Source organism: Monodon monoceros, unplaced genomic scaffold (assembly GCF_005190385.1).
Source record: "Monodon monoceros isolate NGI ecotype Baffin Bay Population unplaced genomic scaffold, NGI_Narwhal_1 Super_Scaffold_9, whole genome shotgun sequence".
NCBI classification, from domain to species: domain Eukaryota; kingdom Metazoa; phylum Chordata; class Mammalia; order Artiodactyla; family Monodontidae; genus Monodon; species Monodon monoceros.
Window position 1 is genome coordinate 20,326,298 of NW_021703786.1, and position 26,088 is coordinate 20,352,385.

The following is a 26,088-nucleotide window of genomic DNA, read 5'->3' on the forward strand; positions in this document are numbered from 1 at the left end:
TACACTACCAAATGTAAAATAGCTAGTGGGAAGCAGCCGCACAGCACAGGGAGATCAGCTCGATGCTCTGTGACCACCTAGAGGGGTGGGATAGGGAGGGTGGGAGGGAGACACAAGAGGGAGGAGATATGGGGATACATGTATATGTATAGCTGATTCACTTTGTTATACAGCAGAAACTAACACAACACTGTAAAGCAATTATACTCCAATAAAGACGTTAAAAAAAAAAAGTTAACCAGCCCCACGTGTGCAGGAACACCACTGTCTACAGGCCTTTTCAAATGTTTAAGACACGAAGTCACCTCACTATTCTATTAGCACAGGCCTTACCCACTTCCAGCTTCTCCCTGACCCCTCCCATCTCACAATGAGGCCAAGCTAATCTTAAATCACGATGTCCTTAAGATAACCTCAAGCTCAAAGACATCTGTTGGCTGTGCACTGCTTATGGGTCTGGTCCCAACTCTGTGGTCCATAATCTGTCTTACCACTGTTTCCCTAAACACAGGGTTTGGCTCTGGCCAGTCTGATCTCTCCACACCCCGCTGGCTACTCAGATCTACACGTCTCCATGTGCGCGTCATCCTTGTGTGGGCTGTGCTGCACATCCTGCTTGTCCTTCCCAGGCGAAGCTCAGGCCTTCCACCTCCAGGAAGTCCCTGCTGATAGCACCTGGTCTCCTTACTCTCCTCACCCTCACTCCCTTTACTCGTTAAATAAAATAACGTAGGTGAAAGAACTCTAAATGTGATAAATCATCATACACCAAGGGAAGATAGCCATTTCTTGTGCGCACAACTCCATAATTGCAATCTAGGAAGTATGGAGCAGATAGAAATATGGGAAAAGGTGTACAAAGATGTTCAGTGTATTTTTATAATAGTAAAAAACTGAAACAAAAATGTCTAATTACACGGGGAGGATAATTATTAAATAAGTCATAGTACATCCATTAAAAATGCTTACAAATAATATTTAACTATATGGGAAAATGCTTATGGGATACAACGTTAACAGAAAAAGGATACAGAATTATATCTAAGGTATGATCCCACCTAGCATGTGTCTGTACATTTTATCAACATTTATAAAAATGCAGACACCTAGCACAGACATGCAGCAATGGTTCTCCCTTGGTGGTGGTAATATTCTTTATACTTTTCTAATTTTTCCACATTTTTTGCAGTGAGGAGGTACTACTTTTCCCAGTCTTCATTTTTCAACAGATGTTTCCAAATGGTAAAAATAAAATACAGAAAGGATAAACAATGAGAAATATAAGTCCCTCCCACCACTCCCCCATTCTTCTGAGGGGATCCCCATTACCAGTTTCTTACATATCCCTCCAGAGATGTTCTCTGCGAGGTATTACTTTTACAGTGAAAACAAGCTGTAACTAAAATAAGGTCTCTTGGTATGGGATGAGAACTTAGGAGGCATCTGGTCCACATCTGTGACTGGGGCTTCATAAATACGTGACGACTGCTTCCTCACCCCGCACACACACACACACACCACACACACAGGAAACCTTGCCAGAAACTTGGGGGCTGTTCAGTGAGTTCTGGCAGCAGGGCCGCTAAAACAGAAGCTGGAGATGGGTAAGCTTGTCCCTCCTGGTTTTGGTTTTCATTTCACTCTCTTTCTAGTTTTCCCTGGGGGACTGTGAGTTTCATCCGTTGGGACTCAAGAAGCAGGAAGGTGCTCAGCGATCGCTGTGCCAGCCGTCCTCAACTCTGATGGCCAGTGCTTCCCTGCTTTTACTTTATACCCATCCAATGACAAGTGTATGTATGCAGCGGTGAAGATGCTGGGTAAGACATGCTCGTGGGCACAAGTGGCCCCATAAAGAGTGGGAAACAGCAGAACTGGACCTGAGAGAAAACCACCGGCCCCTCCGTGGCTGCTGATGTCAAGGGGTAGGATCTGAGGGCTGGTCCCAACCCGGGGAACCTGAAAGAGGCAAGGGTTTCAGGCTAGTATATCTGACACTGCTTCCTTGTATATCTGACACTGCTCTTTTTTTAAAAAAAAAAGAAAAAAAATTATTTTGTTTTCAAATACAAATATAATACTTGTTCATTATAAAAAATTAAACAATACAAAAAGTGTATATATTAAAAAAAAAAAATCCCTGCACCATTCCCTTCTCCCTGCAACGTTAGAAACAGGTTTGGTGTAAACCCCTCTAGTTCCATTACTGTACATATACGAACATAGAGTTTGGGACTTTTTTTTTTTTTTTTTTTTTGCGGTACGCGGGCCACTCACTGTTGTGGCCTCTCCAGTTGCGGAGCACAGGCTCTGGATGCGCAGGCTCAGCGGCCATGGCTCATGGGCCCAGCCGCTCCGCGGCATGTGGGATCTTCCCGGACCGGGGCACGAACCCGCGTCCCCTGCATCGGCAGGCGGACTCTCAACCACTGTGCCACCAGGGAAGCCCTGGGACCATTTTTAAAATAAACATAGGATTATACATACATAATATTCTATACGTTGCTTCTTTCACTTAACAATGAATTATGAATACTGTTCCATTTCAGTGTATGTAGATCTATCTCATTCTTTTTAATGGTTCCATAAGATTTTATGGTACAGATGTACTATCATTTTCGCACTTTTTCTTCTATGGATGGATTTTCAAATTGTTTCCATTTTTTATTCTTGTAAGTAATATTGCAAAACAACACCTTTATTCACTTCTTTGTGCACTTTTCTTTCTTTTTTTTTTCAGCCGTGCTGCACGGCTTGCGGCTTGTGGGATCTTAGTTCCCTGACCAGGGACTGAACCCATGCCCTCGGCAGTGAAAATGCAGAGTCCTAACCACTGGACCACCAGGGAATTCCCTCTTTGTGCACTCTTACAAGTAACTCTAGGTGGTAAATTGCTGGGATCAGAATTCCTGGGTAACCCTTTTCTTAGTGGGTTAGTGGCCCTTTCTTCTCTCCTGTTTCTATGTGTCAGGGAAGTAGGCAGCATCCATCAGTTAAGCACAGGTGGTTACCAAACACTACACTAGTTATTTGCTAGAAAGACTATCCTTGCCCTCAAGGTGCTTATCTAGTCGGTGCAAATGGGTGGATGGATAAATAGATGATCAAGGAATCTCAAAATGACCTTGAGATCAGAAGGGCCCTGGATGTCATTTATTCCAACATAGCACTCAATGATCCTGAGGGATGGCCATCCAGCTACTTAACAGGATGGTCTTGCCATCAAAAGATCTGAGTTTGGGGGCTTCCCTGGTGGTGCAGTGGTTGAGAGTCCGCCTGCTGATGCAGGGGACGCGGGTTCGTGCCCCGGTCCGGGAGGATCCCACATGCCGCGGAGCGGCTAGGCCCGTGAGCCATGGCGGCTGAGCCTGCGCGTCCGGAGTCTGTGCTCCGCAACGGGAGAGGCCACAACAGTGAGAGGCCCGCGTACTGCAAAAAAAGAAAAAATAAGATCTGAGTTTGAATCTGGTGTGTAACCATGGGCAGATAACTTAATCTGGGACTCAGGTATCTCATCTGTTAAATAAGGATCCTCAAACGTACATAACAGGATTTTACAGGACAATTAAACAGAAGAAACAATGTTTAAATGCCCAGCAGGGTGCCTGGCACACAGGGGATGCTCTAGAAACATTAGCAGAACCTCCAGTGAGAGGGAAGCTGTTACAAGATGCGCAGTCCTTTCCGGGACTGGAAGTGCCAGTTGTTTGACAGTCCTCGCCTGGGCAGAGCTGAAACCACCAGCCAGCAGCCCTAGTGTTGGAAGGAAAGTCTGGAACAGGCACAGTCAAAGGAGGAGGGGAGCATCCCAAGAGCAGGGAGGCAGGAGCGGCCAGCAGGAAAAGGACCACCCATGACAGGGGTGTTGTTTGTTTGTTTGGGTTTCTTTTGGCTTCGCCTTGCATGTAGGATCTTAGTTCCCTGACCAGGGCTTGAACCTGTGTCCCCTGCAGTGGGAGCGCAGAGCCCTAACCACTGGACCGCCAGGGAATTCCTGAGGGGGTTGTTCTTTGAAGAGCATTCTGCACACGCCATCCAGCCTCTCTCTCCCGGCAGTGCCTCAGCTCTGAATGGACTCAAGAGTGACCCACCAGTGCACAATGAACAAGGACCCAGAACTCCTCGGCACCTAGAGCCGAAATCAGTTGTCCTGTGGACATCTTTGGGTGTTTTCAACAACCTGCTGCTATATGCATACACAGAATTACATGCTGGTTGTCAATAATAATAAAAATAATAATGACAGCTATTATTGTTTGCTATGTATTAGGTACATTAGGCAATGCTTGCTATGTATTACATGTGTATTACTTCTTGAATCCTCACAATAACTCTAGTATCATTCCCCTTATATGGAGGAATAAATTGAGGCTCAGTAGGTCAAGTAATTTTCCCATGGTCACACTGCAAGGAAGTGGCAGAAGCAGGATTTGCACGTGGGACTCTTTTATGTCAAAGTCCATACTCTTAACCGTGACACTGAATCCATTTTCAAACGATTCAAGCTTTAAAAATTGGGACCCAAATGCAGAAGCTGCCACAAGCCAAAGGTTTGTTAATGAGAAACCCAGGGACCGACCCAGGAGGAAGCATCTCAGTTAGGAAGCATAAACACAGCCAGCCTCTGTTTTGGAAAAAGCAACTTTAAAATGGCAATGGGGATCAGAGACTCCAAGCATGTGGCAGGCCTGTACAGTTCCTTAGCCCACCCATGCCCAGCACAGCTGGACCCATCCCAGGGACCAACAGTATGAAGAAGTTCAAATTCACCATTCATTGTATAAAGCCTGGCTCCAGGCTTCTTGAGCCTATTTTACTGTTTTTTTGTTTTTGTTTTTAATAGCAAAGCCTCGACCATCAGTTACTAAATTCATAAACATGGTTATTACTTTGTCTCCAGGCCCTGATATAGGGTATTGTATAAACTTTAAAAGAAAAGTATTACAACGACATTTTCAATTCAACTTTCAAATCCTTTGCATGAGGAGAGCCAACAGTATATAGAAAGGATGCCACTGGGGCATCACTGATCCCCAGAGGCAGTTACGCAGGAGAATGGGGGGCGGGGTAGTATTGAGAAAAACCTCAACCACTTCATTTTCTACAATACACAGCAAGGAATTTTTAATGTATGTTATATACAAAAGTTTCATAGGATCACTGAAATCTGTAGGTTGGGGTATTTTGTGTAACTGAATATTCTGATTAAGTGGGGGCTGCAGCATGTACCACTCAATAACGATCAGTTTCCAAAGATTATCGTGCAATTAGCTGCCCTCAACACTAAAATCGTGCCAAACACAACCAGCTTTCTTTGATGAGTCAAAATGTACTTCTGGATCTTGCCAAGCCTTGAGGTCATCATTGCAAGCAAGGTCTGCTTGTGAAAAACTTTTCCTTATTTAACTTTTCGGATTGGATTCTGAGCAAGGAGCAGTTCCCTGGGCTATGGTCAATCCTGCTGCAACACAACCACTTCCCTCCTCTGTTGGTTGGTAACTCTGCTTTTCACAGGTGGGACTGGCTTCAAGCAGGGTCTACCTGTTTTCGGAGATGGAGAAAGACGGGCTCAGCCTCTTTGGAAGGGAAGAGGCTTCAAGTTCATTGTAGTTATTGGTGACTGGTCCTGAAATTGAGGAACTAGTTTGAGGAACTTCAGAATAAACAAGAAACCCAAACAACGTGGCTTTCCACAGAAGGCTTCCAACATATAGGGGTAAATGGAAGGAAGTACACAGTCCAGCTCCACCCTTTAGCAGTGGCACCCTGATCATAGCCTCGTTTCAGATGCTGCCCTACACGTCCTTTGACAGACTGGCCTGAGTGAGCAGCTTGAGGACATGTCCCTTTCAACACAGGGTCACATTCTTGTCCTCCCCCAGGAAGGGAGGAAAGGGTTTGGGACCTGTGGTATGACAGGGAATGTTCGCAGAGGATCTCTGGAAGGCAGACTCTTTATTTATATTTTTATTATTATTTTTAAAAAATTTTATTTTTGGCTGCGCTGGGTCTTCATTGCTGCGTGCGGGCTTTCTCTAGTCGTGGTGAGCGGGGGCTACTCTTCGTTGTGGTGGGCGGGCTTCTCATTGCGGTGGCTTCTCTTGTTGCGGAGCACGGGCTCTAGGCGTGCGGGCTTCAGTAGTTGTGGCACGCAGGCTCAGTAGTTGTGGCTCGTGGGCTCTAGAGCGCAGGCTCAGTAGTTGTGGTGCATGGGCTTAGTTGCTCCGCGGCAAGTGGGATCTTCCCGGACTAGGGCTTGAACCCGTGTCTCCTGCATTGGCAGGAGGATTCTTAACCACTGTGCCACCAGGGAAGTACCTCCATTTCTAATCTTAATTGGCAATAGCATCCTCATTTGAGGCTGGCAAAGCCCCCTTCCTCCCAAGCCTCCCACCTATCCCTAGTATTAACCAGGACTAATTCCGTTCTGATAAAAGGAAATGTCGCAGTCAGCAGAAGGTGGGTGGTGGATCTCAGATACAACAGCTCTTTGCACTTATGGGGGCCACCATCTAGATGTGACATCAAGCTTTGCCCACAAGAAAGAGCCTCTTCACTGAGAGGAGCTGGACGGATCCTGAGGGAATGATGCCCAACTATTCTGGGTCTTCTGGCTACCTGCACACCACAGGTAACACAACAGGAGAAAGATGCAGAGGAGCTTCTTGGTGCCCAGTGGGTTTGCAGCCTCACAATCAATCATTCATAGCTACTAAAGACCCACTTTGGGTACGATACTGCCTGGTGAGGTAGGACAGTGACCTACAGGTGTAGGCAACCTTTGAGACTTCCAGGTAACCCTGCCCAGAATTGTATTTTCTTATCAACCTTCACCTCCTTTTGGTTACACGAACCTCATGGTACAAGAGAGTGTCAAGTAAATAGATTTCCGTTTACTTTTTCTTAGGCTCAGAGCAGCTGCCGCTTCGGCTCCAGCCTCCCCAGGTCTGGCAAAGCTTGAAGAAAGGCAGGGAGTGGTGGGATTGGGTGTGGATATGAAGGAGGAGCTAGTTAAAAAGTACAGTTCCTACTGCAGGAGTCCTTCTGTTCAAGGAGCAGCACAGCACAGTGCAAAGAGCCTGGACTTTAGTTCAGATGCTGCAATTAACTAGCCGCGTGGCCTTGGGCAACTCAGCTTCTTGGGGTCACCATTTTCTCGTTTGTAAAACAGAGCACACAAACGGTTATGATCATTTCCAGGCTATAACTCAAAGAGCTCTTTCTTGACAGAGTGGTTCAGGCCTAAGGTCACTTAGCCATGCCCACCCAAAGTGACTGCTGGCTAGTCCAGATGGATGAGGTGTGGGTAGGGGGGCCTGGAGGGGAGCCTGCAACAGATAAAGGAAACAAGGTAACACTAGCTCTTCCCCTGTGGCTTCAATGAAGTCAAGCCCACCTGGTGGGGTGATCTGGACATTGCTTAGAGAGGTCCTTGACCCTCAGCAGTCAAGTTCAACACCAACTGCACTGGTCTAGAACACAGAGTCCGAACAAACTCTTTGCCTTGAAGGATACCTGGTCACGGCTTTAGTGGTAAGAGGGTCAGAAGGCACAGCACCCAGAAACCAGGTGGAAGAGATGGCTCAGGAGTTCCCTCTGCCGCTTCTTTCTTTTCTTTTCTTTTCTTTTTTTTTTTTTTGCGGTACGTGGGCCTCTCACTGTTGTGGCCTCTCCCATTGCGGAGCACAGGCTCCGGACGCGCAGGCTCAGCGGCCATGGCTCACGGGCCCAGCCGCTCCGCGGCATGTGGGATCTTCCCGGACCGGGGCACGAACCCGTGTCCCCTGCATCGGCAGGCGGACTCTCAACCACTGCGCCACCAGGGAAGCCCTCTTTCTTTTCTTTTTAAATAAATATATTTATTTTATTTTTGGCTGTGTTGGGTCTTCATTGCTGCGCGTAGGCTTTTCTCTAGTTGTGGTGAGTGGGGGCTACTCTTCGTTGTGGTGCGCGGGGCTTCTCATTGCAGTGGCTTCTCTTGTTGCGGAGCACGGGCTCTAGGCGTGTGGGCTTCAGTAGTTGTGGCACGTGGGCTCAGTAGTTGTGGCACACGGGCTTAGCTGCTCCGTGGCATGTGGGATCTTCCCAGACCAGGGCTCGAACCCATGTTCCCTGCATTGGCAGGTGGATTCTAAACCGCTGTGCCACCAGGGAAGCCCTGCGCCTTCTTTCTGAGTCCAAACACTGGCTCCAGAAGTATGGCAGGCTCAGAATTCCAAAGTCTCCTGAAATCCAGGGTTGAATCTAGCCTTCCTAATCACTGGAACTCTTCAGAGCCTCCAACTCAGGTGGCGAAAAGGAAAGCAGGTAGAAAAGGGTTCCCCAAAAGGTCTTTTACACCAGAGTATGGTATGTATCTCTCTGCTTTTTGCCAAGGGGTTTCCCAGCTCCCTAGAGCCAAAGCTCCCCTCCTGCTTCTTTGTTGACTCTCACAGCAAGTGGGCTATTTTCCACCCTCAAGGTGGCTGGACTCAAGAGTGCAGTGACACTGCTGATCTGGGCTCTGTGCCGGGTCCACAGGAACCCCCTGCCGGGGGATCCATCTCTCTGTCAGTCCACAAGCTCCGGGAGCCTTCGGTTTGCTTCCTTACCCCTGCCTCCAAAGCCCTTGGACCGAAATGAACATGATCTTTGGCAGAGGGCTTCTCAACAAGGTCTGTTCAAGACTTCCTCTGCGACTGAGTTGGGGAATAAATGGCCTGTCACCTACACCCCTGCAAGGGTGACTCACCTTCCAGAGAAAGTGCTCTGCTCACCTAAGCAAAGCTGCCTGGAAAATGACTAAGGCGCCTATCAAATCCACCCTGTGGGGCCGACCAGTTACCGAGCTGGGCCCAGACACACTCTGCCTCTCACCTCCAGCCTGAAGTGAAGTGTGGAGCTGCCACTCCAGATCTGCTGGTTTCATTTTCATCTGAACTGAGCTCCACACGAGGCTTGACATCCGGTAATCTATTTTTTCTAAAAACTAAGTTCACTTTAGAAATGACTCTTTGGCCACGAAGGCAGCTTCCCCAAGAGAAAACAAAATGTTATTTAAAGGCAACGTCAGCCTGGTGGGAGCCTGTATTTTTGTTTTGTATTATGAAGAGGAAAAAAAAGAATTTAAAATATAATGTGAAACTGGTTTTTTTCTTGGGTGATTTAAAGGGAAATCTGCAAGTCCCTGACTGCGGATCCAGGGCCCCCAGACTGGCAATAAGTCGACAAAGCGTAGTGAGCTGAGGCTGCCACATGGTGGTGGGAACCTTGCCCCACAGAACCCAGGTTTCCCTCCTGGTCTCCCAAACAGAGAAGAATGAGTCCTTGCTGACTTATATTCTACACAGTGTTTTCCTTTTGTTTCCCTCCAGAGTTAAGGGTGGGACCCACTTCGCTGCACGGGGGACACAGGACGGCCCTAGAAAGGCTCAGCTCTGCCTCTTGCTCAGAGTCCTGGGAGGGCCGAGGGTGGCCAAGGGTTAGGTTCGCCAACTCTGACCAGGCAGAGCCAGAGCTTTTTTAGACTCGTTTGGAGGGTGGTAAGGGCAGTATTTAGTGTAAGACAGGGAAAACCTGACAGCTAAACCCTCTAGACAGAAGAAATGTCCCCCAGGAGGTCCTGCTGAGAAAATGACTGCCCTTATCAGACAGTGTGACCCTTCCTGACGTCATCTTACAGAAAACAGGTCTAGTCAAAGTGGTAATCGGCAACTACTAGTACTGCGATTACTACTACAACCACCATCAGCAGTTATAGCCATTGTGTCCTATGACTTACTCTGTACCAGGCACCAAGCTCAGCACTTTACATACATTCTCTCCTTTTCTACTGAAAACAACACCACGAAGTATTTACAGACGAGGCACCCAATGCTTGGAGAAGAGAAGTGATTTGCCTGAGATCACACAGGCAGACAGTGGCAGACCTGGACCTGACCCGACAGCCTAAACCCCCAAGTTGGATACGAAGATGCCGTGGACTTGCTCTACCGCTCCTGGCAAATCACTTGACCACTCTGCTTTAATTTCTGCATCTGTAAAATGGGGATAAGCAGACTCGCCCAGAGGATGCTCTATTCATCTTTTAGACTTTTGTTAATAATAATTATTATGGACAATCAATATCAACTAATAATTAATTGTTAACACTTATTAATTAATACTTGTTAACATAAATAGATAAATAAAGCAGCTACCCTGGTTTAGTTATATTCAAAACTGACCTGTTTTGGAAAAAAAAAAAAAAAGAAAACAACTTACCCTTTCATGAGTAAGTTAGTAGAAGAGGCAGTGAACTAGATATCAAGAAACGTGGGTTTAGCTTCTAGGCATGACACTGATTTCCTGAGTAATCTCATCCCCTTTATTTCCTTACTAGGCCTCACATTCCTGATCTTTGTCTCTGCCTTTCTTTACGGGAGTATTGTGAGAAAATACAGAAAATAGCCACTAAGTACCATTACTCTGGATGCCATACAATTTCAAGGGATTTATGTCAGGAGGATAAGAGATTAAAGGGTATAAAATAGCAAGGGAAAGGGGATCTTTGTTTTTTTTTTAATTCAAGTATAGTTGATTTACAATGTGTTAATTTCTGGTGTATAGAAAAGTGATTCAATTATACATATATATATTCTTTTTCATATTCTTTTCCATTATGGTTTATCACAGGATATTGAATATAGTTCCCTGTGCCATACAATGGGACCTTGTTGTTTATCCATTCTATATGTAATAGCTTGCATCTGCTCACCCCAAACTCCCAATCCAATCCCGCCCCCCCACCTTGGCAACCACAGGAAGGGGATCTTTTAAACTACTGATAGAGTACAAAGAAGGGTGCACAGGCTTCTGAGAAAAAGTGACTTTTCTCTGCATTGTCACTCAGGCAGTAAGACAAGGCCAGAACTGAAGACCTCAAATCCAGCATACTTCAGTGTCTTGCTCAGCTCAACTGAAATGTTCTACCACACAATCTGCCCTATGTTTGGCCTTCCATTTCTAATCTACTGCTTTCAACATTTCAGTCAGCATCACCAAGCAAATGCAAAGCCTTCACACGTGCATCACTCTAAACGCTCACCTAGTCCTTGAAGGTGCTCAACCCCCCATTCCTTTCCCTGCTGAAGGATCTCAGGCATGCGGCGGCCAGAGAGGCTGGCTTATCCTTAAAGCTCCCTAAATCCACTGACAGGGAACTGTCCCCCTTCCCGCCAATTTCACGTTGGTGCCATCAAAAGTGCCCATAAGGCTCAGATGTTTCCAGTTTAACTGAAATACTAAAATGGGGCAAACAGGAAGCATCAGACACAACTGCGGTAGTGACTTATTAATCATGAAAGCAGAATTTTAGTTGCATTTTAACCTTTTGCCAGGAAAAAAAAAAAAAAACACCTCTGAGATGATGGAAGCCATTGGTACAAAAGATGCTGCCTATGTGTGTATCAAGCTGACTTACACTTTTGATTTAGGACTGAATTTGGTTTTAAGATTTCTTAATTACTCTCCCAGAAAAAAACATGTGTCAGGTCAACCAACATGAATCTCTCAGCTCTTCATCAAGGCAGGCAGGCCTGTTAGGAAAGCTCATGTGCTGCCCATAGAGACAGGAAAAAAATAGGAAATTAAAAGTGACTTTGCAGGCCAAAGTGATAGGACACTCTTAAGAGGGTGCCAACAATGAGGAAAACAACCCTGGATCGGGCTTTACCTCTTTCACATATCTACAGGTCTCTCACCAGACCCTGGTCAGGATGAACTGTTACCACGCACCAAACAAAATCACAACAGCTGCCTGGAGTTGGACAACCAATCAGGGCAGGCCTGCTTCTCAACATTAAGTGATATACAAACACTCCAAGCAGATCACAATGGAGTCAGTGTTCAACAGGAGAACCAAAATGAGGAACCAAACCTCCGTCTGTTGAGGCGAAATGGCCAACCAGACATTTTTGTTTAATAGATGAAGGCTCATTTGGCAGGGTCTCTGTGGTGCCGCTCCCACAAACTCTAACTGACAATACCAGGGGCAAAAAACCCCCTTCAGAGCTAACTGCTCCTTATACCCTGAAAACGGTCAGAAGGCGACCTAAAGCTTGGCGGCTTACCGCTGTCTGATTTCACAAAAGTGCTGGAACATATACCTGGGTATATATTTCTAAAATTAAAGTCAGAGACTAGTACTTTTACTGTGAGGCCTTCTGAGAAGTTCACCACACCCTTCAAAATAAACGAGGATGTCCTCAAGGTGTCTCAAAATCTCACATGTCTGGCATTGCTGCACCAAAGGAACTGACTTTGACATCACTTAAAAAACAGCAAGAGTAAATCCAAACACTTTGTAAGACAAGCACCTGTTCTCTCATGTTAAAAGCATAAATACCCCAGCAAACACTTCTCCCTCTGTCCTACATCTTAAGTCCCATAATGTGGTCCTGGTCCAGGGCAAGGAGCCTGGGAAAGACTCCAGTGGCCCAGGTTCAAGTCTTCACCCTGAGTCCTAGCTATGAGGCATTAGGCAAGATCTATTTACACCCCCGCCCCCGACAAACACACACCTGCCTCAGATGCCTCACCTCTAAAGCAGGACAATACTATCTTATCACACAGACATCTGAAGGAAAAAGGAGGTTACAGGTATGAAGATACTAAGTAAAAAACACATCACTAATGTTAAGATACTATCTCCCTCTCATCTTTCAGAAAGACCATGTTTCTAGTCAAGGGGTTTTCAACATTTTTCCTGGAATAAACTTCAGACTTCTATTTTGTATTAGGCCCCACCTCTCATCATTTAGCTTCATCTGCTTTTCAAGTTCTTAATCAAGGGACAGGTACTCACTGTCCCCCAGTTAAAAAATAATAATTTTACCATTTACACCACTGATTTCTGTCTCTTTTCTCCATTCATCCCCTAGTCCACCCTTAGGACTGAGAGCAATATTTTAACTTCAATTAGGAAAAATCGGCTTTTTCTGAAGTTACCCAGCACCGAGGAGGTTCCCGGGCAGGTGGGACTCTCTGTGCTTTACAAGTGGCCTCCTTCTGCCTGGTGCCCGGTGGCTGCAGGATGCCAGGGCCACGATGGGCTTCCAAGGTGGGATATTTTATCTGAGCCGACAGATAAAGTCCTGAGTGGAGTGGACAGAAGAATTACAGAGGGGTCAGGGAGAGAAAGAGGATATGCTGCGAGTAGCCTGCACTGCCCCGCTGGGTGGCAAGGGCAGGTTCTGCCTCTTCTCCCAGGCTCGGGGTGTGACCCCAGAACTTCCCAGGAAAGGCCTGAGGTTTTCACTGCCCGGACAGGTGGGAGGGCTCACGGACCCGGCGCACCTGGGCGTTAGGCACCTTCCGCCCGGTGCCGAGGTGAGCCCTCATCCTGGGGGGCATCCAGGGAACAGAGCAGGAGGGCCAGGCCTGGCGGTGGGGCAGCTTGGCGCGGAGGAACAAGGATGTTGGAGAAGGGGAAGCAAGGCGTCCCTGCGCGCGCTTCGGGCGACCGTGTGGCCTGCGGGTGTGCTGGTTGAGCACGGCGTGAGACCGTGGCCCCGGCAGCGTGCGTGAGGGAGCGCCGGCGGCCGGCCGCCAGGGCCGAGGGCCCGCGCGCGAGTGGGTCCCCCGGCCGCGTCGCTGACCCCCACCATTCCGGGGCGGCGGGCCGGGCCGCAGCCCGGCCCCGGGTTGAGAAGCGACCCATCCCCTCTGCCCCTCGCCCCGGGACTCGCTCCAGTCACCTACCGGCCGAGCGCCGATCTCCCCCACCAGCGAGTGTCACGCTCCCCTCGTCCTCGATCTCCCGCCGCCGGTCGCCGACCGCTGCTCTCAGGGCCCACGGTCGCCCCGCCCCGCCTCGGGCCCCGCCCCCTCACCGCCTTCCCGGCCATCCCCGGGGCCACGCCTCCGCCGGCGGCAGCAAATTTGCTTCGCTTCGCGCCTCCTTGCTTTGGCCTCACCTAGACTCTTGGCCCCGCCCACTCCTCCAATCTAACCAATGAGACAGCGAGTCCCAGCCAGTTCTGTCCTACTGCCCCAAGCAACGATTGGTTAACGAGGCCTCGTTTCCAGGAATGGGCACTATTTCCGGACAGTGTTTATAGAGAAGAGATTGCTGGGCTGACGGATCGACAGAAGGCGGAGGCGGTAGGGGTGTTGGTGTAACTACACATGCGCGCTCGGCTTCTGGCAGTCTTCAGGGTTGCTTTCTTCTGGAGGTTACGGGAAGGAAGGGTGAGCGTGCGCATGCGTGGGCCCCCCTCCCCAACCTAGGACCTGGTTACCTAGGAGACGGCGAGGCGTGCTCTCTCTCCAGGCTTTGGTTGTGTTTCCTCTGTGCTCCGGGTCGTAGCGGCTGAGGCAGGTGTGTTGGTTGTGGAGGGAGCGGGGCGGGGCAGGGGTGTGTATTTAGAAACACTTATATTGAGCACTTGCTGTGAGCCTGGTGCTGTAGAGTCTCTGAGGATAAGATAGGTTCTAGTGCCTGCCCTCGAGGAGGTTGGGGGGCTAAAGGCCTGCGCAGGTCAGACCTGTGTGTTGAAACCCAGGTCTGGTGAGAGCGTGCGGCTGGCGTGGTGCAATCCCTTTCCACAGCCAGAGAAGCAACGTGGTGTGAGCGGTGCGTGAAGCATCTCCTCGCTGGGTTTACAGGTTATGGAGCCAGAAAGAAGATTAGAGCTTTACTTATTTAAAAAAAGGACTTGGAGTCTGGATATGCACCAAGGTGTCAACAATGCTTTTCTCTGAATGGTGGGTGGGGGTGGGCGTTGGGGAAGGGGTAGGGGAGGTGCTTAAGGGAGGTATGGATAGTTTTTCTTTTCTAACTTTTGCTTTTCCATATTTTCCAGTGTTTCCACAGTGAGCTTGTATTTTATTTATAATAAAGTAAATATTTCCACGCTTAAAAAAAGTTTGCAAAATAAAAGATATGCCCCTACCTGGGCACCCCACCCCAATAAGTGGTCTACAACAGGCAGGTGTGGTAAGTGGCTCTAATGGTACGGGTAAGCAGGCCCCGTTCAAGGCTGTCTGGGGAAGTAAGGATCACCCAGCCTCTGGAAGTGTTGGAGCAAAGACCTGCTCAGGACCACTTTGCAGACAGTGGTTCATAGCTTGAAGTCTGTTTCTGGAGATCTGCATCCAACAGACATCTTGGTTGTCAGGGGATACGGAAGACCATTTAGGCAGCAAACTTAACCATCTAGAGGCCTCACCCACTCACTCAGGCTATCGATAAGTTTTGTTTGGCTGGCCCAATGTTTTTTTTAATTGAATTTGAATGCCTTCGAGCAGAGCCTGCAGTTCCTCACAGCCCCAGCCCCTGTTGTCTTACACCCAGCCACTTAACCTATGTCATTTGCCTGGCCACTAAAGTGTTTGCGGTCATGGTCCAGATAGAGCCCATACTTTGGAGCTGGACAGTCTCTGTTGCATAAACTGGCTCTGCTACTGACTGGCGTGGGAAATGATGGGTAAGAAAGAAGCTGGGGGCCCTTAAAGCTGCTTCCAACCACAGGGTTTTCATTTCTGTGACTCAGGGAGAGGTAGAGCTTGGCCAGATGGTGGGTTACAGGTCAGTATCAGCAAGCCTGGATGCAGGGCTTGCCTCTTCCACCACCTGTTTGCCTCTGGGCACACCGCTTCTCAGGAAAGATGTGGGCACAGGGCCAGAGTCTGCAGACATTCCCTGGCCTGCCTTTGCCTTCTCCCTCTTTCACCATTCCTTCTTTACGACACCCAGTGCCCATGTACTTTACCCAGCTTCCCTCGACACTTCTCTCCGTCCCCGCGACGACCCACCCACCCTATCAATATTATCTGTCTTTAAATCTATCCACTAACACTAATGTGTATTACTGGGAGAGAGTGAACCTGTTGACCCAAAGTTGCAACTCCCAAGAAGGAATTTCACATCAGGTTGCAGGAGAGGAACAAACCTCTACAGACTAGTGAGGACAAGATTTGGGACTCCTGGTTTCAGCTACTTTCCCCAGGCCTTTCCAAGCCCAACTGTGTGTGAGGTGAGGTAAGAAACAACATGACACCCACTGCAAGTGAGCACTGAGCACTTCTGAGCCTTGAAATGCTGGCATCTTCTGGAAGGAGAGCTTCAGGGTAAAATTGCTTCCTTCCAGCCCAGCTAGTTGAGTCACGACAACCTGGGAAGGCTTCTAGCCCTGAGTCAGGTGTGCAGCCTCAGCTCTGCTTTAAATAAAATAAGTTGGTATTTATGGGATGACTCACACCTGGAGCAGTGAGCTGGGTTCTCGGCACTCAAGGATTTCCGCATCCCACTCCCATGGTTCAAGTCCGGCAATGGAAGGGCAAGACTATGCTCTTCCACAAAGAATAGTAGCTTCTGTTTTTTGAGAGCTTATAAAAAATAAACCAGATGTTTCTAAGTGCTTTGTATGCATAATAACCTCGCTAAATATTCACTCCTGTCTAGGGTTTCCCAACCTGGCACCACTGACATTTTGGATTGGATAATTCTTTGTTGTGGGGAGGCTATCATATATATTATACGATGTTTAAGAGCATTCCTGCCCTCTGCCCACTTGATGCCGGTAACACCACCCTCCTACACCCAGTTGTGACAAGAAAAAAAATGTCTTCAGACATTGACAGGTGTCCCAAAGGGAGCAAAAGTGCCCCCAGTTGAGAACTTTTGCAGTCTAACCTCATAGAATAATAACTATTATTATCATCCCCACTTCACAGATGAGGAAACTGAGGCTCAGAGAAAAGTAACTTGCCCAAGGTCACTTCACTGTAATAGAAGATCTGGGATTTAAACCAGGTGTGACCCAGAGCCCCTGCTCTCCTGCATGCAGGACTCTGCAAAGAGACTGTGGGCTTCAAGGAGCAAATTGCCCAATCACTTCTGTAGAAGAGTGATGAAGAGTGAGTGAATTCTGTGCATCAGTGAGAGAATGCCATTCCTGGATCATTTCTCCTTTTCTGTTTGCTTTGGAAGAAAGGCAATTATATTCTGGTTTTTATTGCCTTGGTGAGCGCAGTTCATGGTGTCCAGCGATGTCTAGTGGGAAAGTAGCTAGTGAATCATCTCTGTGTCCGTGCGTCTTAGGCCCCACTTTCCTGGGAGATCCTGAAGTTATGCTTGAAAAGAACTCAGATGTGAGGCTGAGATCAGAGAGGACTGGGGGGTGGGAATGGATGTTCCTGAAGGAGAAGCAGCTTTCTTTCTCCATCAGGGACCTGGCCGAGGCTGCAGCTGTAGTGCTGTTGCTGCCCTCCCGGGCTTGGACCTGCCCCATTGCTGCCGCCCAGTCCAGAGGTATTGGTGGGACTAGGGAGGCAGGAGAGGGAATGGGTTCAGGCAGTGGTGTGCTGGGGCTCTCTTCCTATCCTGCCGCCAGGAACTCATGTTGCTTGAAATCAGACATGATGGGAATATTTACACCATAGAAATTAGCAAACAATATAAGCCAGACCTACCTACCCGCAAGCTGGTTGTTCAGCATTTACCAGCACACCATTGCTTGCAGATTCTGGATCCTGATTGACTCTCACTAATTCTGCTTAACAAGGGGAGATGGAAGGGGACATGGCGAGCCACAGAGCTATGGGACAAGAGGAGGAGCGCTGGTGACGTGGCTGAGGAGAGAGGTGTTCATCTCCACAAAGGACGGAGCTGCCTGGGTGGGGGTCTCTGGAACACTGGGCAAAATTGACCTTACCAAGAGGTCATCTCCTGGGCGTACCTGCGACCCCTCCTGACCTTGGAGCCTTCTTAGGCTTCTTAGGGAGCCCTGGGTTGAGGCTTGACTCAAATTCTTCTCACTTCCTGATGGGTTATCCCCTCCTAGCTCACCTCCCTGCCTCCAGTCTCCTCTCAACGTCATTCTCAACCCTTCTGGTGGATTTAATCCTCCTAAGAGACCACTTAGGTCATGTGTTCTAGCCCCAGTGTCTCCACATCTCTTGCCTTTCAATTCCTCACCTTTAGCTTTTTCTTCTCAACCTCCAAATGTTATCGAGTCTCCCCAGCCAAAAAACAGACCGGTAAAGAAAAAAAAAAACCTTCCCCTGTCTTGACTTTCCCCTCTCAACTCCCAGACTTCTTGGTACTCCTGGTGTCTGCTTCATCTCCCACTTGTGTGTAACCCCGGCGGTCTGTTTTTTGCCCACTATCCCTTCTCTCCATGGATACCCCACTAACCGCCTCTGAGTCAGATGACCTTGTCTTAGCTCTCATATGCAGCCAGCTACAGATGTGATGCTCCGGGCACCTACTGTGTCAGGCCCTGGGGAGGGAGTGCGGGACCTCCAGACCAGTCCCTGCCCTGCCCTTAGGGAACACCCTTCCCAAGGGTGGGCAGACCTTGAAAAGTGACTACAGATGAGGACCGAAATCATTCCAGGTGATGAGGATGTTGAGAGGATGGACAGAGTGTACTGTATCACGCAGGGCCCAACCAGGGAAACAGAACTCATTCCGAGTTTTTAAACATGGAATTTCACACAAGGAATTGGTTACACAGAGGTCGGAAGAGCTGAGAAGCCCAGGAGGATATGGCAAGGTAACCAGGAATCCACTATTAGTCCTGGGTTGGGGGGAAAACAGTGTCATCAGTGGCGGGGGGCCAGGGTCACTTGGAAGAAGTTGGAACCACAGAGGAGATACAATCCACTTCCATAGATACCACTCAGGACTGAGCCGGACGAAGATCCTCCTCTCCTTCCACGTTCCACCCTCTGGTCTCCTGCCAGAGCCTCTCATTGGTCTGGAGCCTGCAGGGGTCAGTCACCTGCAGTGCAGAGCAGAGAAGGTGAGGACCAGATGGGAGGGCAACAGCCCAGGACCACCACCAGGCTGGGATGGGAGAGGATGAGGGGGGGACTGACTTAGTGGAGGGGGCTCAGAGAAGGCTTCCCTGAGGAACTAAGCTGAGACCTGCAAGGTGAAGGGGAATTGGAGGAGAAAACGTTCCGAGCAATCACTGACATTTTAAAGACTAATTTTTTTAGAGCATGAGGTTCCCAGCAAAATTGAGCAGAAGGTGCAGAGATTTGCTTATCTACCCCCTGCCCCCGCACACGCACAGCCTCCCCACCATCAGCATCACACACCAGAGTGGTACCTTTGTTACAGTCGATGAACCTACATTGACACGTTGTAATCACCCAAAGTCCACAGTTTACATTAGGGTTCACTTTTGCTGTTGTACGGTCTATAATACAGTCTGTGGGTTTGGACGAGTGTATGATGACATGTATTCATTATTATAATATCATACAGAGTATTTTCACTGCCCTAAAAATCCTCTGTGCTCTGCAGGTTCATTCCTCCCTCCTCCCACCCCACCACCCCAAACCCTGGCAGCCACTGATACTTTTACTATCTCCATAGTAATAAATAAATAAATAGTGATACATCCAACCAATGAAATACTATTCAGCGCTAAAACGGAATGAGCTATCCGACATGAAATGACTTAAATGCATATGACTTAAAAGACTTCTATGCGTATTACTAAGGGAAAGAGGACAATATGAAAAGATTCCATACTGTATGATTCCAACTATATGACATTCTGGAAAAGGCAAAAGTATGGAGACAGTAAGAAGACCAGTGGTATTTTTTTGCCCATTCTCTTCCTGAGGCTTCACGGATACTGTACTTTCTGTCTCTGTTTCTTTCCCCAGTTCTTTTTTTTGTTTTTTCGGCCGTGCTGCGCGGCTTGTGGGATCTTAGTTCCCTGGCATTCCCTCTTTCTCCCATTCTTAAAGACTGAGGCACACCCCAAGTTTCAGTCCCAAGCCCCCCACTTCTCTGCACTTTCTCCTTTGGAGTTCTCATCCATTCCTAACTTCACTTAATCATTCCACAAACATTAATTGAGCACCTGGTGTGTGCCAGACACTTGAGTAGGCCCCTGGTGACAGTGAGAGATGAATGAATCATGAGGCCCACCCTCCAAGAGGAGATGGACAATGTTGCAATACAATGTGGACGGTAGTAGGAAGTCCTGGGTGAGGTAAGAACACATAGAAGAGATCAAAGAAGGCTTCCTGGAGGAGGTGACCCTTGAGCCGATTGCTGCCAGGTACGCTAGCAGTGAGCCAGGTGAATGAGGCGGGAAGAACATTCAGGTGGAAGGAATAACATGTGCACAGGCAGACAAGGGGCCTGTCAAGGCACATTGTGGACTTGGGTGTGGAATGCAAGGGATGCGGAGAGAGAGAGCCTCAGGCTGGCCCCGCAGGCTTTGATCTGGATTGCAGAGGGCCTTATATACTTAGTAGGCTGGGCTGGGGAAAAGACAACATTTCTAGAACACAATTTCATTAAAAATTTTTTTTTCTTTTTTCATCTTTATTGGAGCATAATTGCTTTACAATGGTGTGTTAGTTTCTGCTGTACAACAAAGTGAATCAGCTATATGTATACATATATCCCCATATCCCCTTCCTCTTGAGCCTCCCTATCCCACCCCTCTAGGTGGTCACAGAGCACCGAGCTGATCTCCCTGTGCAATGCAGCAGCTTCCCACTAGCCGTCCATTTTACACTTGGTAGTGTAAATATGTTGTTGCTACTCTCTCACTTCGTCCTAGCTTCCCTTCCCTCCCCCGCCCCCCCCCCCACCCGTGTCCTCAAGTCCGTAGAGCACATTTTTAGAGTCACTTCTCTGTCTGCAGTGTGAAAGGGTCGGGGTGGTGGTGGAGCAGGTTACAAACTAGGAGGCTAGTCGGGGGGCTTTGTAGTAAACCAGGTGAGAGACAGTGGGGGCTGGACTCGGGCAGTGCAAGGGGATGGGGAGCCAGGACAGTCTAGCAGAATACGGAGAGATTCAGAATTGAGAAAAGAAGTCAGCTGGTAGGGCGTGGACCGAGGGTGGGAGCGGTGAGTCTGGGCTGATACTGCTGAGGTCAGGACCCATAGGAGGAGACAGGTTCTGGGAAGAAGAGGAGTGTCGGCTTTGGACATATTGTAGGTGAGGTACATCTGGTCCCATCAATTGTCCTTCTTGACTATTCACTTCCTTTTTCCTATTTTCCTATTAACACCTTCAGCTCTGACCTCGATCCTGAGCTCCAAACCGGAATTTCCAGGGGCCCGTAGAGCATTTCCACCTTCTAGCCAGTCGCCTGTCATCTCTACCTCTACGTAGTCCCCCAAACCTGTGCCTTGTCCATCTCCTTCTGTTAGTGACGTCACCACCGACCCCGGGAGTGTCGTCGCCTTCTCTCACCGACTCACCCTGAGCCACACGGATTCTGCCTGCATAACGCCCTTTGAGTCTGTGGCCTCCCTTTGCCTCCTCTTTCTGCCAGTGACCCTGTGATGTCCCATCGTTTCCTCTTGCTTCTGTCATTTCCATTCCGATCCTTCCTACTGTCTGTCTGACACTCCCTTGCTCAAAACTTTCAGTGCCTGCCCATTGCCTACTGATAAAGTACACGCTTGTTCTCTGGCTCTCAAGGTCCTCACAGTCCAGCCCCCACTTACCTTTTTGGCTCTTAATTTTCACAACTTCCTGGCAGACACCCTTACCATCGCCCCAAACCACGCCACGTCTTGTGCGTCCAGACCACAGGCTGTCCTGCAGACTGCAATGCATCTTCTCCTGCCTCTGCCTGTCAAATCACACCCATCCCTCAAGGCCCCGATGAAATGCTTCCTCTCCACGCACCATATTTCCCAGGTCTGCCTCATCTCTCTTAACAGACAGCACCTTAAGGGCAGCTTTTCATCACCGTATGAGGAGTTGGTATTCACTAAATGTGTGTTGAACTGAATTGGCTCAAAAAACATTCCTCAGATCAAGAACCTGTTGTGGTTCCTCATATTGTCCACCACTTCAAACCTGTTCCTAGTGGCTTCCCAGGCTCCGTCTTAGGTATCTAACCTTATTCCCCCACTGTTCCCCCAAATATGTCCCTTGTTCAATTTCAACTCTATGCTAGAAGTGTGAAAGATAGAAAAATGAATAAAATACACCTTCCCTGCCTTCCCTTCCCGTATCTACCAGGGTGGATAAACTATGCCTACTAATAACTACTATCAGTTTAAAATAGTATCTTTCACTCATGAGTTATCCTGCCTCTCCTTCTTTAAGATTGAAATTCTAATTTTGTTCGTATTGGTGACCTGCTCCTTTTTAAATGCTTCCTGGACTCCCTTGAAGCTAGGATGGCCATGTGACAAAATTCTGGCCAGTGAGATGTACGTGGAAGTCTCTGGGTGGGGCTTCTGGGAAAACTTGCTAAAGAGGACCAACCGAGCTGGCACATACCCTTTGTCTTTTGTCCTTTGTCTTATTATCCTTCTTTAGTCTAGAATGTAGGCCCACTGCCAGGAGGTATAGCAGCCAGTGTTTGAGCATAAGCATGGAAACTTCATCCTCTGATGGCAGAGCAGAAAGCTAGATGGGCTTTGAGTCCCTGACGGTTCCTTCAGTAGTTGCGGCACGTGGACTCAGTAGCTGTGGCTAGAGGGCTCTAGAGCGCAGGCTCAGTAGTTGTGGCTCGTGGGCTTAGTTGCTCCTCGCCATGTGGGATTTTCCTGGACCAGGGCTTGAACCCGTGTCCACTGCATTGGCAGGCAGATTCTTAACCACTGTGCCACTGGGGAAGTCCTCCAGTTCGTTTTTCAAACCTCCAGTCCTCCAGGTTTGTCTATTCCTTGAATAGTGGATGTGTGCACTTTGTACAAATTTCAAAAGAGTGTGCTTCTCCCACCTCTGGCCCCAGGTTTCCCTCTTTTGAAGCAACCATTCAAAAATATAGTTTCTTGTGTATTTTTCCAGATGTGTTTCGTGCATCTACAAACACATAAATTCAGGTAGCCTCTTTTTTAAAAAGTAACGCAAGTGGACTTCCCTGGTGGTGCAGTGGTTAAGAATCCGCCTGCCAATGCAGGGGACACGGGTTTGAGCCCTTGTCCGGGAAGATCCAGCTAAGATGCAGCTAAGCCCGTGCATCACAACTACTGAGCCTGTGCTTTAGAGCCCGCGAGCCACAACTACTGAGCCTGCGTGCCAGAACTACTGAAGCCCACGTGCCTAGAGCCCGTGCTCCGCAACAAGAGAAGCCACCGCAATGAGAAGCCTGCCCGCCGCAACAAAGCGTGGCCCCCGCTCGCTGCGACTAGAGAAAACCCGTGTGCATCAACAAAGACCCAACACAGCCAAAAATAAATAAATTTATATATATATAAAAAAAAGTAACGGAAGCATGCTATACACAACAGCTCTGTACTTTATTTCACTTTACATATCAGTGAGTTCCACATCGTACATGCTTCATTCTACCCCATTGTATGTCTGGTATGTAATTTACCTGGTCCCCCATTGATGGAGTTACCTGTTTCCAACCCATTTCCTACTATAAGAATTGTTGCAGTAAATATCTTTGTACCTATTTCATTTTGCATATTAATTCATCCATGCATTCCACAAATGCTATTGAGCACTTGCTATGCACCAGGCCAGCTCTAGGCATGGTGTGTGTGTGTGCGTATGTGTGTGTGTGTGCAGAGTAGTGAGCACAACAGGCCCAGTCCTTGCATCATGGAGCTGACAATCTATAGTGGAGAAAGCTACAGGATAAATTCCTAGAAGTGGGTCACACTTTCTTTCAATCCTTCTAATGATGTCAAGAAGAATCTCACTTGGGTAAGAAAGTCTCACTAGTGCCAAAATGTCTTTAATATTATCTTTCTCTAATACTTGCTAATCTCTTCAAGACAGAGTGTTGGTCTCCGATTAGAGTCTTTGGCCAGAGCCTAGCTAGAGTTTCATAACAATGTTTGGTTTTTATTGGATACAGCTTTACATAGATTTTCCATCTACAATCAAAATATGAAGGTTCCTTCCAAAATAATTTAAGTTAAAAAAAAAGGTGAGTCAATTTAGAGAAGAATGCTAAGTAAATAATAACATAGGTGGGAATTCAGAGGTGGAAAAAAACCGCAAAACCCTCGAAGGTGTTATTCAAATGACTGAGGTTGGGAAATCACTGACGGAAACGAAGCAAGGAGAAAAGGTGAGGCTCTTTCTACTGTATTTGGTGTTTATTTTTGTATCCTCACTCATCTTTGGTGTTGAAATGGACTTGCATCCGTATTTCTTCCTAGGCAGCTTATTTGTTTATCATTTACTATTTGCTTGGTAATTCTTATGCTTAAATTGCACTGAGCTTCTGGTCATGAAAGGGTTTTTTGGTTTTGTTTTGTTTTGTTTTTTAGTTGAACTGTTCCAATTTGCATTCTCTCACAAAATCTCTTCCACTTGGGTTCCCCAGACGCCCTAGCCTCTGTTGCCGCCCCTGGAGATATTTGGAAACGCCTCTGCCAGGGGCGTTCATGCAGCACCCTTAGTCAGATTTTCTTAATCTGGTTGAGGCTTGCTCAATAATGCTCTTAAAATATAAGATGATGAAACAACCAAACCCAAGCAGGCCTTTGAGGAGATCTCAAAGCCAGAACCTTCTGAACAATCCCCACAGCCACCAGTGGGCCCGTAATCACCCACAGCTTGTTAGCTAAAGACACAATTAGCTGGGTGGTTGCCAATGTAAACAAGAGTACCTTTCACAAGTGGGCTCTTTATGCCCAGTAGGTGGTAGAAAGCCTCTGGCAGAGGTTGCTGGCTATGGTCAGAGGGTGGATGGTGCCTCAAGGCCCTGGAGCAGAGAAACTTTCTGGTGGGAGCTAAGAGGGGCCGCAGTCCAATGGAGGGGTGAGGTTGCGGGTGAGAGCAAGGAGCATCTGGGGACTTGGAAAATGAAAAACAAAAAATAAGGCCCTCCATTAATGACTAAATCCTTGAACTTTGAAATCTGGTGGAGATTAATCATTGATAATTAATTACTGAGGAACTACCTCATACTAGGTATTGATTTAAGTATTTTGTGAGTACTTAACTCAGTGGTTCTCAAACTGTTTTGGCTGCCTCAAAAATTCTTGAAAACCCCCAAAGAGCTTTTATTTCTGTGGATTATATCTGGTGGTGTGATGCTTAATAACTGGTTCTCTGGGAGAAAAATTCTGATGTGTAGCAGTTGCCAATTCCCATGGTGTAAATACTTCCACTGTGACCCACTTTAAGATTCCCCCTGACATAACCAAATGTGAAATGGGGAGAGATGTGCACAATCAACTCTCCCAAGCCAGGGCAAGCTGACTCCAGCACCCTGCTGGGATGTCTATCAATATCTAAGGTATTAGAAATTAAAATTGAGAACAAGTTAAACTATGCATCCATTAGAAATACTAATAACAAGCCCATTGCATGTCAGTATAAATAACATTCTTTGCAAAAATAACTGTTATTTTCCAAAATAAAAAATATTTAGTGAAGAGGGTGACATTTTTTTAAAAAATATTTTTGCAATTCCCTGTAACGTCTAGTTCAATCAAAGACAGTTTGATTCACACATCTTCTGCATTCAATCTGTTGTGATGTCACACATCATATGGTCTCTGGAAAACACTGGAGAGCAATGAAGGTAAATAATATTTTACTATTACTATGAAAATAGTTTTGACCTTTTGGACCCCCAGACAAAATCCTGAGGACATCCAAGGGTCCCTGGACCACGCTTTAAAAGCTGCTGTACTGAATCAGGGACATAGTGATTAGACTGGTGGTTGCCAAGGGGGAGGGGGGTGGGAGAGTGTTGGAGTGGGAGTTTGGGGTTAGCAGATGCAAACTGGTATATGTAGAATGGATAAACAACAAGGTCAGGCTTCCCTGGTGGAGCAGTGGTTAAGAATCCGCCTGCCAATGCAGGGGACACGGGTTCAAGCCCCGGTCCGGAAAGATCCCACATGCCACGGAACAACTAAGCCCATGCGCCACAGCTACTGAAGCTCGCGCACCTAGAGCCCGTGCTCCACAACAAGAGAAGCCACCGCATTGAGAAGCCAGCGCACCGCAATGAAGAGTAGCCCCTGCTCGCTGCAACTGGAGAAAGCCCGCGTGCAGCAGCAAAGACCCAACGCAGCCAAAAATAAAATAAATTAATTAAAAAACAGCAACAAGGTCCTACTGTATAGCACAGGGAACTATATTCAATATCCTGTGATAAGCTATAACGGAAAAGAATATGAAAAAGAATATATATATTATATATAATATATATATAT

The 26,088-nt window shown here is 47.7% G+C and overlaps 1 protein-coding gene across 2 annotated transcripts in view; it reads right to left on the reverse strand.

Annotated features, from left to right (window-relative positions):
* MAP3K14 (mitogen-activated protein kinase kinase kinase 14) overlaps positions 1–13,811 on the reverse strand; it is a 42,930-nt gene extending 29,119 nt beyond the window's left edge. For both annotated transcript variants that reach the window (XM_029212749.1, XM_029212750.1), the window contains exon 1: positions 13,717–13,811. The gene's annotated coding sequence lies outside the window, so the exon portion shown is untranslated. The remainder of the gene's footprint in view (positions 1–13,716) is intronic.
* Between the last annotated feature and the right edge of the window lie 12,277 nt (positions 13,812–26,088).